Raw genomic sequence first — 13119 nt, forward strand, 5'->3', positions numbered from 1 at the left:
ATCAAATGAGCTTTCATGTATTTAAGCCTTTTTGGGACATTAATGTTTCAAATAATAAACAATCTTTTATTATTGCGATAAAGCGATCGCAAGATCGCATATCGCAACAACATGAGAGATGCATTCAAATGACATTTTGGTTTCCGCCGATGCGATATCGCTATCGGCGATCGGCAATGTTACATACACAACAAGTAAAGGCACATAACTCATGTCCCGATGCGACGTGATATCGGTGATCGGTTATCGACGATACCTCATGCGAAACCGCTTTATGATTTAAATCCCGACCCGATGCGATATCGCTATCGGCCGTCGCGCACTTCGGTAAGGCACTCGGTTCCTACCCCCGATGCGATGCGATATCGCAATCGGTAACCCCAAACCATTGTATATGCGCCTACTTCTGTTTCCATGCACTAGCCCGATGCGATATCGCTTATCGGTTGTCGGCACGATCTTTTGGTAATAATTGTGCAGCACCTATTCCCCGAAGCGATGCGATATCGCTCATCGGTAGTCGGCAGTCTTAAAAGCCATCACTTAAAAGATTTAATTTTATATTCATATCCGGTTGACAAAGCGCGAATCCCAAAATGCCGTTAATACAAGGGATAAGGTAATGCATGTGCATTTAAAAGATTTTGCCCCTTCGATTAATGAACACCTGCGTTTAACCGCCAGAATATCTGTTGCACGCTTAAGTGAGTCATTCACTCGGATAACGGTATAATTATCACATTTAATGGGTAGTAGGCCTCAAATCACCATTAATGCATCTGCAATATACTCTTAGCGATTGGATCCGCAACCACTTTTGAAAATTAATCTTGGCACGCTTCAAATGATATATCTATCTCACCGTGAAGTGTCATTGTTATTGTGTTATTACGATTTCTCTTGCAATTGTGTAGAATTCGTCTTTTGAGAGAAGCTTAACCATGATGGGGAAAAGATCCAAGAGGGCTACGGGCTCTACTGTTACACCTGTAGCAGGTCAAGATGCTGCAAATAGAAAGAAAGGCCTCGTTTCAGACACTACATGCACTGGTCTTAACAAGACTACATGGCAGGGCACATATAATTTACTAGAGGCCGAACAACTGCAAGTTTCAGTGACAGTGGCTACTGCGGACCCACTCAAAAAGTCCGACGCAACTCTCAAGGAGTTGGCCGATTCCTTTCTTCACAGAATAGCTGCTAGAGAGCAAGTCCTTCCCTACACTGATGTAGTGCGATGGGCAATTGAGGAAATTCCAATCACTGACAGAACGTTCCACACAAGAGACGGACGGATTTTCGGGTCGTTCAAGCCAGAGCACCTGAGGGAAATGTATCATTTGCCTGAGCCAGAGAAAATATACAACAAAGACTTCGTGGAGAAGTTTGCGGCTGAAAACGATGTACCATCTGAGCCCATTCGGGATTGGAGGCAGAACCCGGCCAAACACAAGCACGAAAGCTTGGGTAAGTATTCCGTCGATTCCTTGGCTTCTCCCTATTACTATGCGGGAATTATGATGTGTAGGCTATGGGGATTACATGATTCTGCCAATTTCGATATAGAAATGGTTCCCCTAATGGAAGCAGCTGTTAATAGTTTTATCATGGATTGGGCAACCATTCTTTCTGATAAATTGACTGTAGCTATTCGGGATTTTAGAGCTAAATCTGTAGTCACCGAAAGGAAAATCCCCCCATTTTATTATAGCGCCTACATTATGGACACATTGTGTTTTAACTCTGAGTTTCCCATTCTCGGTTGGAGATGGACCACCCAAGACCCTTTGCCCATTCATTTGTATCATCGAAAATTATGGAAGTCCTCTTACAAGGACCATTTGTATCAAATTTGCAATGGTTTTATGGTTCCCATTCATTATTCCATTTTTGATCGGCCTATTCCCAAAATCTCCTATCTCGCTTCCTTCGACTTACCAGCTATAGCAGGATGGTTTGGAGAAGAGCACTTTACCTATATTAGGGTTTATGGAAGCCAAGCCAGACCGCATGTTCTCCCTCTATATGTTCCAGACAAACTGTTAGCCCGAGAGATATCCTACCAAATTATGGCCGAGAGTGCAACCCAAACACTCAAGAAAGAGAAGAAGAGGGGCTGGCCCTCTTTTCCCTTAAGGATGGGTGTTTTTACTCTGCATAATCTTCAGCATGCAGAAAAGGAGGCTATAAAGATGCAAGCTTTATCCCTGCCCACTATGCCAGCCAGACTCTATGATCCACATAAAACTGCTTACAATGCCCTAGAACAGGCCAAACTGACTAAGATTGACCATCAAGAGGATGAGTTTGATGACCTATTCAGAGCTGCCGATTCAATAGGCCAAACTAAATAGCTTGCCAAGATGAGATACAATGATGAGAGTTTAACTGAGTTCAATAAAATTAGAGACCAGAGGTTGCAAACTATGCCTCTAGATTTATTGTCATTAACCGCAGCGTCCTCCTCAAGCGAGCCTGGTCAGAAGCAGACAACCCAATCTCCTGTTGTAAATAAACAACAGGAGGAAAGGCAAGAGAAGCAGCAGGCAGAGAAGCAGAAAAAGGAGCAAATGGCTAAGCAGCAGAAAGAGCAGAAGGAACAAGAGCAGAGAAAGCAGAAGCAGATAGAGGAACAACGGAAGAAGGAAGAAGAAGAAAAACAAAGGAAAGAACTGGCAGATAGACAGAGAAAGGAGTTAGAAGAGCAACAGCAGAAAGAGTTGGAGGAGCAAAAGAGGCTGGAACAAGAAAAGGAGAAGAGTAAATCACAGACCTCCATAGATCCTGAATTGCTGAAACAATGGAATCAATTCGATTCCATTATCAGTGGAAAGGAAGGCTCCAAAGACGCACCAGACACCACTTCTTCTCAGGTTCTAAGTGGAACCAGCGGCTCACCCATTTCAAAGGATCTCAAGGTAATCACCAAAGACCCTTCCGATCAGATTGTGCTCCAGGTGGAAGATATTCCTCCCCTGGACGTTTTCTACAGCCCTAGGCTCAAAGAAGTTGTTAAGCGCTCAAGGAAGAGACGAAGGCTTGATCAACCTTCCATCTTTCCTGAGCAGACAGTCACAGGGAATGTAGTCTGGAAGGAAGAATTGGACCCCTCTGATGATCTTACCAAGCTATCGCAGTATGCGGGAGCTTATTCTGCAGCAACTATTGATAAAGCATCAGAGGTAAGTATTTTGTTAAAGACTAAGGACCAGGAGATTTGTACATTGCAAGCAGAAGTAGCCGAAGCACGAAACAAGACAGCACAGGTAGAAGAGTAGTTGCTGGCGCAACAACAAGCAAACAATGTATTAACCCAGCAACTGCAGACTGAAAAACAGAGGATTGATCAGAGTGCAATCCAGAAGCAGAAAGAATTAACGGAGGCATTGGCACAATTGAGAGAGGCAAACGAGCTAATGACGAAGTCAAAGGATGAGCAAATCGCTCAATTATTAGCACAGCTCGAAGATATCAAGGGCACTAAGAAAGTCGAGGATTTCAGAGCAGAGGCAGCTCAAATAAATAATGCATTAATCTCTCAGGTTAGACTCTTGTGCCAACAATTCACTGAGGCTGAGCCATTATGTGAAGTATCTACAGCAGTATGTCAGCAGATTGAAAAAGCCAGAAATGAGCTAGATCAGACCGAAGAAACCATAACTTCATATCTTGATTGGCAAGATACTGATATGGGGAAAGAAGCAAAATTGCCTAGGATCTATGAGCCATTCAAAGACATACTCTTCACGGAATGGAACACTCAGATGATGAAAGCGGAAAGGGCAGCTTCAAGGTGTAAACTGATTGCCAACAATATGATTGATTTGGTCAACAATACACTCTATTGGGCCAACATGATCTCTCAGTGTACACCTGGAAGCATAACCACGGCGAACATAATTGAACAAACAAATTATCATGGACTGGAAGAAAGGAGAAAGTTAATCGCTGGAGTAAATACTTTAACCTCCGACGCATATTGGCACTTTCTAATCAAGCCGCACACTCAAAGGTCGGCTCTTAAGTGTTTAACAGATGCTCTCAAGTGCCTAATCCCCGACTTTCAAGATGCCACATATGATGCCCAGCTCACGTCGCGTCTCAACACTCCACTGGAAGTACAGCCAATGCTTGCGATATGTCAGTTGAGGTTTAAAGGCAAAGAGCCCACCGAATGAAGCATTGCTGCCGACTGCCAGATCGCCAAGAAAGATGGAGAAACATTTATTGATGCCAATTTCATAGTTGTTCAGTTTTTCTTAGATATTTAGATTAGATTAGTATTTATAGACCCTTTCATTGTTTTGGAAAGGGTCGTAAAATTTTGTAATAGACTTAAAGGCTGAAGTTTGCACTACTGTGCTTCAGCCTATATTCTTTTGTGAAACTCGACCAATAGTCCTTTATTTGACGAGAAGGCTGTTTTATTCATTTGTGCACTATTGTCTCTTGTTTGGAATGCTTTCTAGTTTGAAGGAAGGACTGCGACATAGCGATTTATATAATGGATTGTTGAGCAGCTTACATGGTACTTTTATCTGCATCTGTCCTCTTTCTTTTCATATGAATTGCTGTGTTATTATCTTTTGCTATTGTTGAATACATGTATGCGCTGTAATAGCAAATCTTCATTTCATTCCACTATTGGATGTTTTGTGATATGCCTTTCTTTTAATCATGCATGTAGCAATGATATGAATGACAATGTGTAGTAATTCGCTATTATCGCTCTGCATAACTAATTATGCAGAGCAATCTTAAATGGTTTAAACATCTATGCTTTAGTGTTAGAGTCATCTATATGCCTGCCTTAAAGCACAGATTATCAAACGCTACGCTTTGAAAGATTGATAAGTCCCGGGATTAGATTATAGTTAATATATATTTCGTTGATAGTTTTAGTTGTTTACTTATCACTATCATACCTCATAAGTTACTCGTCCATCCCACTTTTATCCATTATTGGGAAACTGGTCCCATTATCCCCAGTCGGAGCCACTATTCCAAACGGAAAAGGAGCTGCTTTCAAGGTCCGGACCGGGTGGTTTCCCCTTTGTTGTGGGAGCGATTTTCGAGGCCTCAACAGTAGGTTAGAAACGACCAAGCTAAGAGGCTAAAGGGTTGAGAACCTAACAAACTAAAAAAAATCAAAGGTCATTTTTCGCTTACATATAAAAGTTTGCATGCCCCCAAGTCTTTCAGTAAAAGGAGAGTTTCCAAGTTACCATATGGAAGTTCCTGTGGTTAGGGAGGGTTGTTTCTGTCGGCAGACAAAAACTCTTCCTTGGCTTTGCCCATCGAAATGGACAAAGGTGAATGGTGTGAGCCTCCAATCACATAACATACAAGGGAATACATGTTTCAGATCAATCACATATCCAACAAGGAAATGATTTTTCACTCCAATCATATAACCTTTCAAGGAAATATTTGTTTCAGATTGATCACATAACCCATGTGGGAATGTTTCTTCAGTCCAATCATTATGACCTTCAAGAAAATCTCTCTTTTCCTCTAGGTTTGCCTGTCGAGGCAGACTAGGGTGCATGCCCCCTAAACTTCAGAACATTCATCGAACTACCCATGGTAAATAGGTGGATGGAATGAAGGTTGAAGAGACATTGTTGATGCGGAGAGACCATTTAGGGATGATGGTTGATTCATAGCTGTGTTTGGAATGAGAAATGAAAGCTGGTCAACAAATTGCACTAGTTTGCCTTCATGTGGAAAACACATCAGTCGAAAGAGTTTAGAAACAATAGCTTCCATGCTATATATGTAGTCACGTCCAAGGAGTAGATTGTAATCTAGTGGGCATTGGACTACCATCACATTCAAATGAATGGTTTTCTTTTTCAAAGTGATTGGTAACTTTGGAAGGATCCCTAATGGTTTACTGGTTCCTTTGTTGAAGCCTGACAAATTTTGTGTTTCAAGCAAAAGCGATGGCGAACCAAGCACTTTCCAAGTAGTTGAGGAAACGATACTCACTAAAGCCCCTTCATATATGATAGTGCCAGACACGATCATTTTGTAAACTTGTACTATGGTTTGGAATGGTACATTAGATGAAAGGCGGGGTTTTGCTAGTTGATTCCAATCAAAGAAAACAACTAGACTGCTCAAGGGAGGTACCGGATAAACGGTCAGATAAATATCATGAACTGGGTGGGTTTCTTCCTATTGTAAAGGAACGGGTGGATTGCCCCCAAGTTCATTAGACTCTGTATCAAGAAAAAGGATTTGAATGGTATCATTCTCATTCTCTTTGGAAATTGTATCATCTGAAGGTGGGCCTTCTAAAGGCAAGACTAGGTCGACTACCATCTCGACCAGTCAACTTTGGTCCGGTGTGGACTAAGAAGGTTCACTTTCAATGATAGGCGATTTGATCGACAATTGAGTTATGTCAATCGGGTTTTCAACTAGCGAAGGACTTGGTAAGAGTTTCTTGTATCTAGGTGGAAGTCGCTGTGGTGAAGTAGGACGGTTATCCAAGACACTTTTGGCTTCATCCAAAAAAGGACAACGACGAAGAGTATGATTACGTTCACATAACCTACATGGAAATGTGACCATTCCTTTCTGTATCTTGACTTTGTTTTCACTAGTTGATGTTGAGCTGTCAACCTAACTACTAGAGGTTGATGACACTGAATGGTGCAAACGGGGAGACCATTCTCTCAAGATCCGCAGAATGCAACGACAATCTCGATGGTAGTGGTTTCCCTTACAAATTATGCATGGAGATTTTGGTTTGGAAAGTTTAGTGTGTGGATTTTCACCAAATGATGCTTGGTTGCCCCCTTGTTTAGTTGCCTTCTTCTTCTTCTCCTTCCCTTTCTTTCTCTTCTCAACTACTTGGTTTTTAGTGTCACTACTTTCACCAAGAAAAGAGGAAGAAGGGGAAGGAGAAACAAACGATGTAGAGGGTGAAGGGGTAACTTCAGTATCATCTGGTTACTAATTAGATTATTAAGGAATTATGGTGTTTTGAATGACAGAGGTCAAGAAAAGCCATTCTGGCAGGCCGATTGTGATTCTTGGAAGGGACAATGTAGCCATATATGGAGAACCAATATCTCCCCAAGAGGAGAAAGGACTAGGATTCCCTCCAAGATGGATTCCTTGATTGGTGGACTCCATTATCTCAACCTCAGATTAGCAAAGGAATATGAATGTTATTCCGATTTAAATACATTTCAAGACACTTTGACACAACTTTGCTTTTTCAACTTTTAAGAGTTGAGAAAAAGCTAAAGGTGACTCTAGTAGCCTTCGATTTTTAATGAGCCTGAAGTGACAAGTGCTTAGATGAACCTTTTGTTTTAAGGGGTCGAAAAGGAATGAAGGTGATTACTCTAGAAATCTAGACAGAGGGATTACCAAACCGATCACAAAACTGCAAAATACACCTTGGTGATAAATGATAGAGAAATTACCAAGGACTTATGTATGGCAGTCAATCTTCCTGAACACTGTGTTCAGTGCATTGCCATCGATAGGGCCATATACATGGTTTCCTAAGGATAAAGAAATCAGCTTATTGTGGTCTCCCAATATATACTCGACATTACGGGGAGCACAAGTCCATACTGGCACTTGTCATATCAAAGAGGAGGAATCACCCAACCTTCGATGAAAATGACAGTTACCAAGTTTTACGACACTGGAACACGTCTCTAGCCTAGACTTCTAGATGTGTTGCGTTAGGTTCCAAAGATTTTTTATGTTCATTGAGATTTATTTTAGAGTTGATCATGCTTAGAAGTTTGTCTTTGAAGTTTCATCGCGTGATGTAGATGTGAAATTCCTAAATATGCAATCTAAAATGATAAACAATCGTTTATTTTCTTTTAGCAATGAAAATTCTAGCTACAAAGGAAAGAAGATTATGATTTTTTTTTCTTTCAGCAGGGAGCATAGAACACACACTAAATGCACCTTCCTAAGTCAAATTCTACATGCAGTCAAAATGAAAATTCACATGCATGTATTTGTTTTCCGCTTCCTTAATGTGTGAATGCCAAAAAGGAAAGCTAAGTACAGATCTAAAATATTTTCTTTTAAAGCAACATTTTTAACAATTTATTTTCAAAACAAAAGGAAGAAAAAGATGACACTTTTCAATTTCAAATTGAAAACTTCTTTCAACACTTCAAATACTAATAACTCAAATCAAGTACAATGAAAAAAGTACAATCATCTATCTAGGAGAGGAAGACTTTACGACACTCTTCTTTTGATTCAAAATGACAAATATGACACTTGCATAAAAAAAGACAGTTCGATTAAGCTACTTTCGACAAAGGAAGACTGTAAATGATTTAAAAATACAAAAAAACATTTACAATTCCTAACTAATGGAGGCTAAAAGATGTGAAGGAAGAAGGTTTCAGCAAGAAGATACTGATTATGAACAGCAAAACTACTAAATAGAGCTGAAAACAAGGAGGAAAAAACCAACTTTCAGAGAGAGAGAGACAGTATCACTCAATCATCTCACCTGCAACATAGGGAAACATGAATGCATCTCACCTGCAACACATGGGAGGTGCAATGCATACAGGCCGCCCAGTGATAGACAGTGCGATCGACCAAGGAGTGAAACTGAGATTGGTTTTTGCTCAAAATTTGCAGCTAAGTTTAGTGATTTGGGTTCAGTTATGATGGACAATAAGAAAAAAGTATAGGCATATGATCTTATGAGGTTATTGATCTACCGCAAGGGCACTTAGAATGCTTGTAAGTTAGATGTTCAGTTCATAAACCAACCCAGAGATTTACTGAAGCAGCATTCATCTACTTCGCAATTGCATAGAAAAGGGGTTTGAAGGCTAGCTAGCTAACTTTAGGCTTTGCTTGTAGTTTATAAAGCAAACAATAAACAAAAAAAACAAACTATTTGCTCCCCAGTGGAGTCGCCATTTTGTTTCAGGGAAAACTAGTGTCGATTCGAATTGCTAGTCTGACTAAGATGGGTAGTTGTCTTAGAAACAAACAATCAAAGCAATTCGAGATTTCCTTTAAGTGTAATAGATAAGAGGGAAGAAAAGAGGACCAACCTGGATCTTTTGCTTTGATCCTTGCTTGATTTCTCTTTCCCTCGATAGAATTTTCCACTCTTCTCCTACTTGTCCCACTTCAAAGAGTACATGTAGGGTCAAGGTAACAACAAACCATCAAAGAATCTCTATCTAAAACATCATAAACAATGTAGAATCAGAAACACATTGACCATACAATTGCATTCATAAACAATAATATTCACAAATACATGATTATATGGAGGAAAACTCAAAGAACTTTATTAATAGTAGAAGAGAGGATTACAACCCAACTGTCTGATCCAGCATCATCCTCCCAGAATAGAAGCCCTCTTCACCTCATGAAAAGCAATATCACCCAACAATATAATGTCTCTTCTCATAGATAAACCAACAACACTTCCTTACAAATTACAAAATTCTAGTCTTTAGATCTCTCAGATGAGGGATCCATTTATAGATGTCTTGCAAGGGTGTGAGTTAGCTCTGGGTTTTTTATTAGTGTCATTCCACTGATAGTTCTTGGTTCCACTTGAAGATTTCATTGATCTCTTACTCATCCCTAGGCGAATTCAAAGAGGCAAGTGTCACAGGAGAAGTTTCTAGAAGATTCCATGATCATCCACTTAGCAAACTGTCTCTGTCGTTTGTCTATTCTCGCTCATCACACCGCATAGAAGGCCATTTCAGTATGCATCACACCTAACTAGTGTGGCAACCAGTATATAGCACACCTTGACCATGGAGCAGTTAGTATGGTCTAGTTTTGGCCAGTTCTGAGTAGTTTTTTAGGTGAAACTTCTAGGAAATGATGTAATTAGTTGACCATGATCCTTTAGGGTATGAAACAACACTTTTAGGGACTAAATAGCCCTTGGTTTATTGACATATGAGTTTGGGGTTGCAGTGCCCAAATATTTCTATAACAAGTCCCTACTTTTACATCTGGAAAATAAGGTGGATTAGATCCTTGTTCAACATATGTATAATGCCTCAAATAATGGTTACAAAGGAAAAGGAAATGTTGACTGGATATGAGAAGCTCAAGAAATCAATTTTACTGCATTGGATGCATATATGAGAGATATTTGACTCATTTTTGTGTGGATAAAAATATAATGGAATGTGGGGGGAAATTTCTTTTTTCAATCTTCATCTTCCAGTTTTGTCGAGCAAGTATTTTTGATTGGAAATCTTCAATCTTTGGGCGATTTTTGACCCAAGATTTTTTTTAAGACGTTGCGTGTATTTATATATATTATTATTAAAAAAAATAGTATATTGTTTCGAGTGTTTATATATGCAAAATATATATTGTTTAAAAAGGATTGGTGGCTCTTAAACTAGAAGCTTTAGTGTTTGAAACATTAATTCTTGTTTTGTTTATTGGTTACAAAAAGGGTTGGTGGTTCTTAAACTGGAAGCTTCAGTGTCTGAAACATCAATTCTTGTAAGATCAAGTTTTTTGATTAACTTTTGAACTTATTCAGTATCCAGACCTCGATCTTAGCAATTGGCGGATAGCTTAAAGCAAAGTATCCAACCTATGGTGGTTCATACATAGGATGGTTCATTACTTGATAGGTCTTATTGCGGAAGCCCCAACGAGTCAAGGTGTCAATATTGTTGATCTTGAAAAGTTCATCAAAGATAGTCAGAGGCGGTTACATTTTAAATTGAGGTCAAATGACAACTCGAGGTGAAAGAGTGGTGTTTACAAGATTCCAGAGTGGGTGTGATTGTTGATGAAGACTTGTCATACAAATTATCTTTGTTGTTGTAATATGTGTTTTCCATGTAAGCATTAAGGGAGGGTTTTGGAAGTAATTCTTCCATGTCATTTGTAGATGTCATTAGGAGTTACGAGAAGTTAGTCTAGAAGTTGTTGTTTCCAATGTATGAGTTGTAATCATGATCTAGATGTCTTGAAGTAAATAATTTATGTCTTATATATGTGTACCCGTGGTGATCAATAAAAATATAAAGTGTGATTTGTGTTGTGTGTAATCACTATCTATGCTCTCTTCTCTTTTTTATAATAAAAATTTCCATGGGGTGTTGAATAGATAGAGAAAGGGTGTATTGTTAAGTCACTCTGTGATGTGAAGGTCACTGGTTCAAAACTCTGTGGGAAAAAAATCCAATCCAACCATGTTAAGGGTTGTTGTGGCCCAGGCCAAGTGGGATTTGCTAGTGAATTTGATGGCTTAGATGCCTTTGGGTCACAATTCTCATGCCAAAGGTTAAGCCTACAATCATCTTAGGACTCAGACAACTTGACAAATAAGAAAAACACAAACAAACAACTAGAAGACTTAAAAGTTATCTAGATATGGGTTTGTTCATTTCTTGTACTAACTTCAATGACCGCCTTATATTTATGATATTAGTGCATGTCTATATGATATTTACGCTATGATATGTGAATGAGAAGATTGAGGTTGGATATGTGAATTGTGAATCTCAGACATCCTAAATTTGGAAATTTTCCCACATGGTATTTCTAATTATTTATGGAAATTTTATTAATAAAAAATTCTGTACCAAAGAAATTAACAAGCCGTAATTTTTGTATTTAGGAAACACTAAACTTCAGATTAATAACTTTCAATTGCAAAAAAAATAGTAAATTCTAAATTCCATATTAATGTAGAGTGAAGAATGATGCGTTTGTAGTTGCCAAAAACAATAAATTACATAGTAAAATATGAAAAAGAATGATAAGTTTATCTATAAAATATATATATTAAAATTTGATAACTATGGCTTACACTTGATTTTCAATCAGATTTATGCATCCATCAATTTCGCGATTTATTTAGACATGCATATAAAAACTATGTTTGCATGGATTTGAACTCATCCTCATGTTAACATGGCTCACATATTCACTTTTACCATCACAATTATAAAAGTAGCTGGTTTGCGACTATGGGCATATATCATAATCATCTCCAAAATTATAAGCTTGCAGTACTATAACATGCCCATTTAAATCAAAACCCTTTCGGACCCATTTATGATGTTTCATTTTACATTTTTTTGTAAAAATTTCAACTAAAGAATAGGTTCAGAAACTAATATAGTTTCTAATCATTTTTTTTTTTGTAAATTTGCTTCGTGTATTTCTATTAATATCAAAACACTTAACATTGCAATTTGTTCAACAATATCTCCAAAAATACATCCAAAAGAGTGACTTGGTAAATCTTATCTTCCACCATTGATAAGCATATGTATTTCCATATATACCGACTATGAAAAAACAAAGTTTGAGAATACCATGAGAACTGGAGATTATGGCAAATCACTTTTCATTTTTACATTCCTACTAGTGTAACTGCATCAAGTAGAACCTAAAAAGAGCTATAGTAATGCATATACTTGTCCAAAAACCAAATTGACAAAACATCAAGACGATTTTTACAAAAAACACATATTCTCACCCATAGTAGACTGACAAACAGAGTGCTTAGCGGACTTGCTAGTCCAATGTGATTACTGGTGATGTGGTGGAAGATTTGTCATGAGTAGAGGCGCAAGTTGGATAATTAATGATCATTGGAACATCTTGATGCTCATTTGATTCAGTATTTGAATTTGAGACAACATAACATTCTATACAAGACAATTTGACCACTATATCGTCCAAGTTGTATCTGATATCCCTCAGAATTCTCTTTATGTCCTTGTTTTGGAGAATTTGGTATCTACGAATAAATACTAATTCCCTAGATAATTAGCCATATCTAGAACAACAGTTTAAAGAACTTTCACATTTTGCTATAAGAAATACATAAGACAAAGAAGATGAGAATACCTACTTGTAGTTTCGCTTTCCTCTTGTCTCCTTTGTATCGATCCTATCACTCCTTCCCATACTTAACACGCTTGAGAAGTACCTGTAAATAGCAATAGAAGACAATGAACCGATCAAAGAAAAATATCTATTGAATAAAGGTGAAGGGAATCAGATACATTTCACACATATAAGCATCATATAACAATACAAACATATGGGAAAAAGGTTTAAATACTTTAGTGAATAGAAGAAGGAATTACAACCATTGTG

The sequence above is a fragment of the Pinus tabuliformis genome, chromosome 7 (assembly GCF_031772625.1).
Source record: "Pinus tabuliformis cultivar Carrire ecotype Pingquan chromosome 7, CPIR1, whole genome shotgun sequence".
NCBI classification, from domain to species: domain Eukaryota; kingdom Viridiplantae; phylum Streptophyta; class Pinopsida; order Pinales; family Pinaceae; genus Pinus; species Pinus tabuliformis.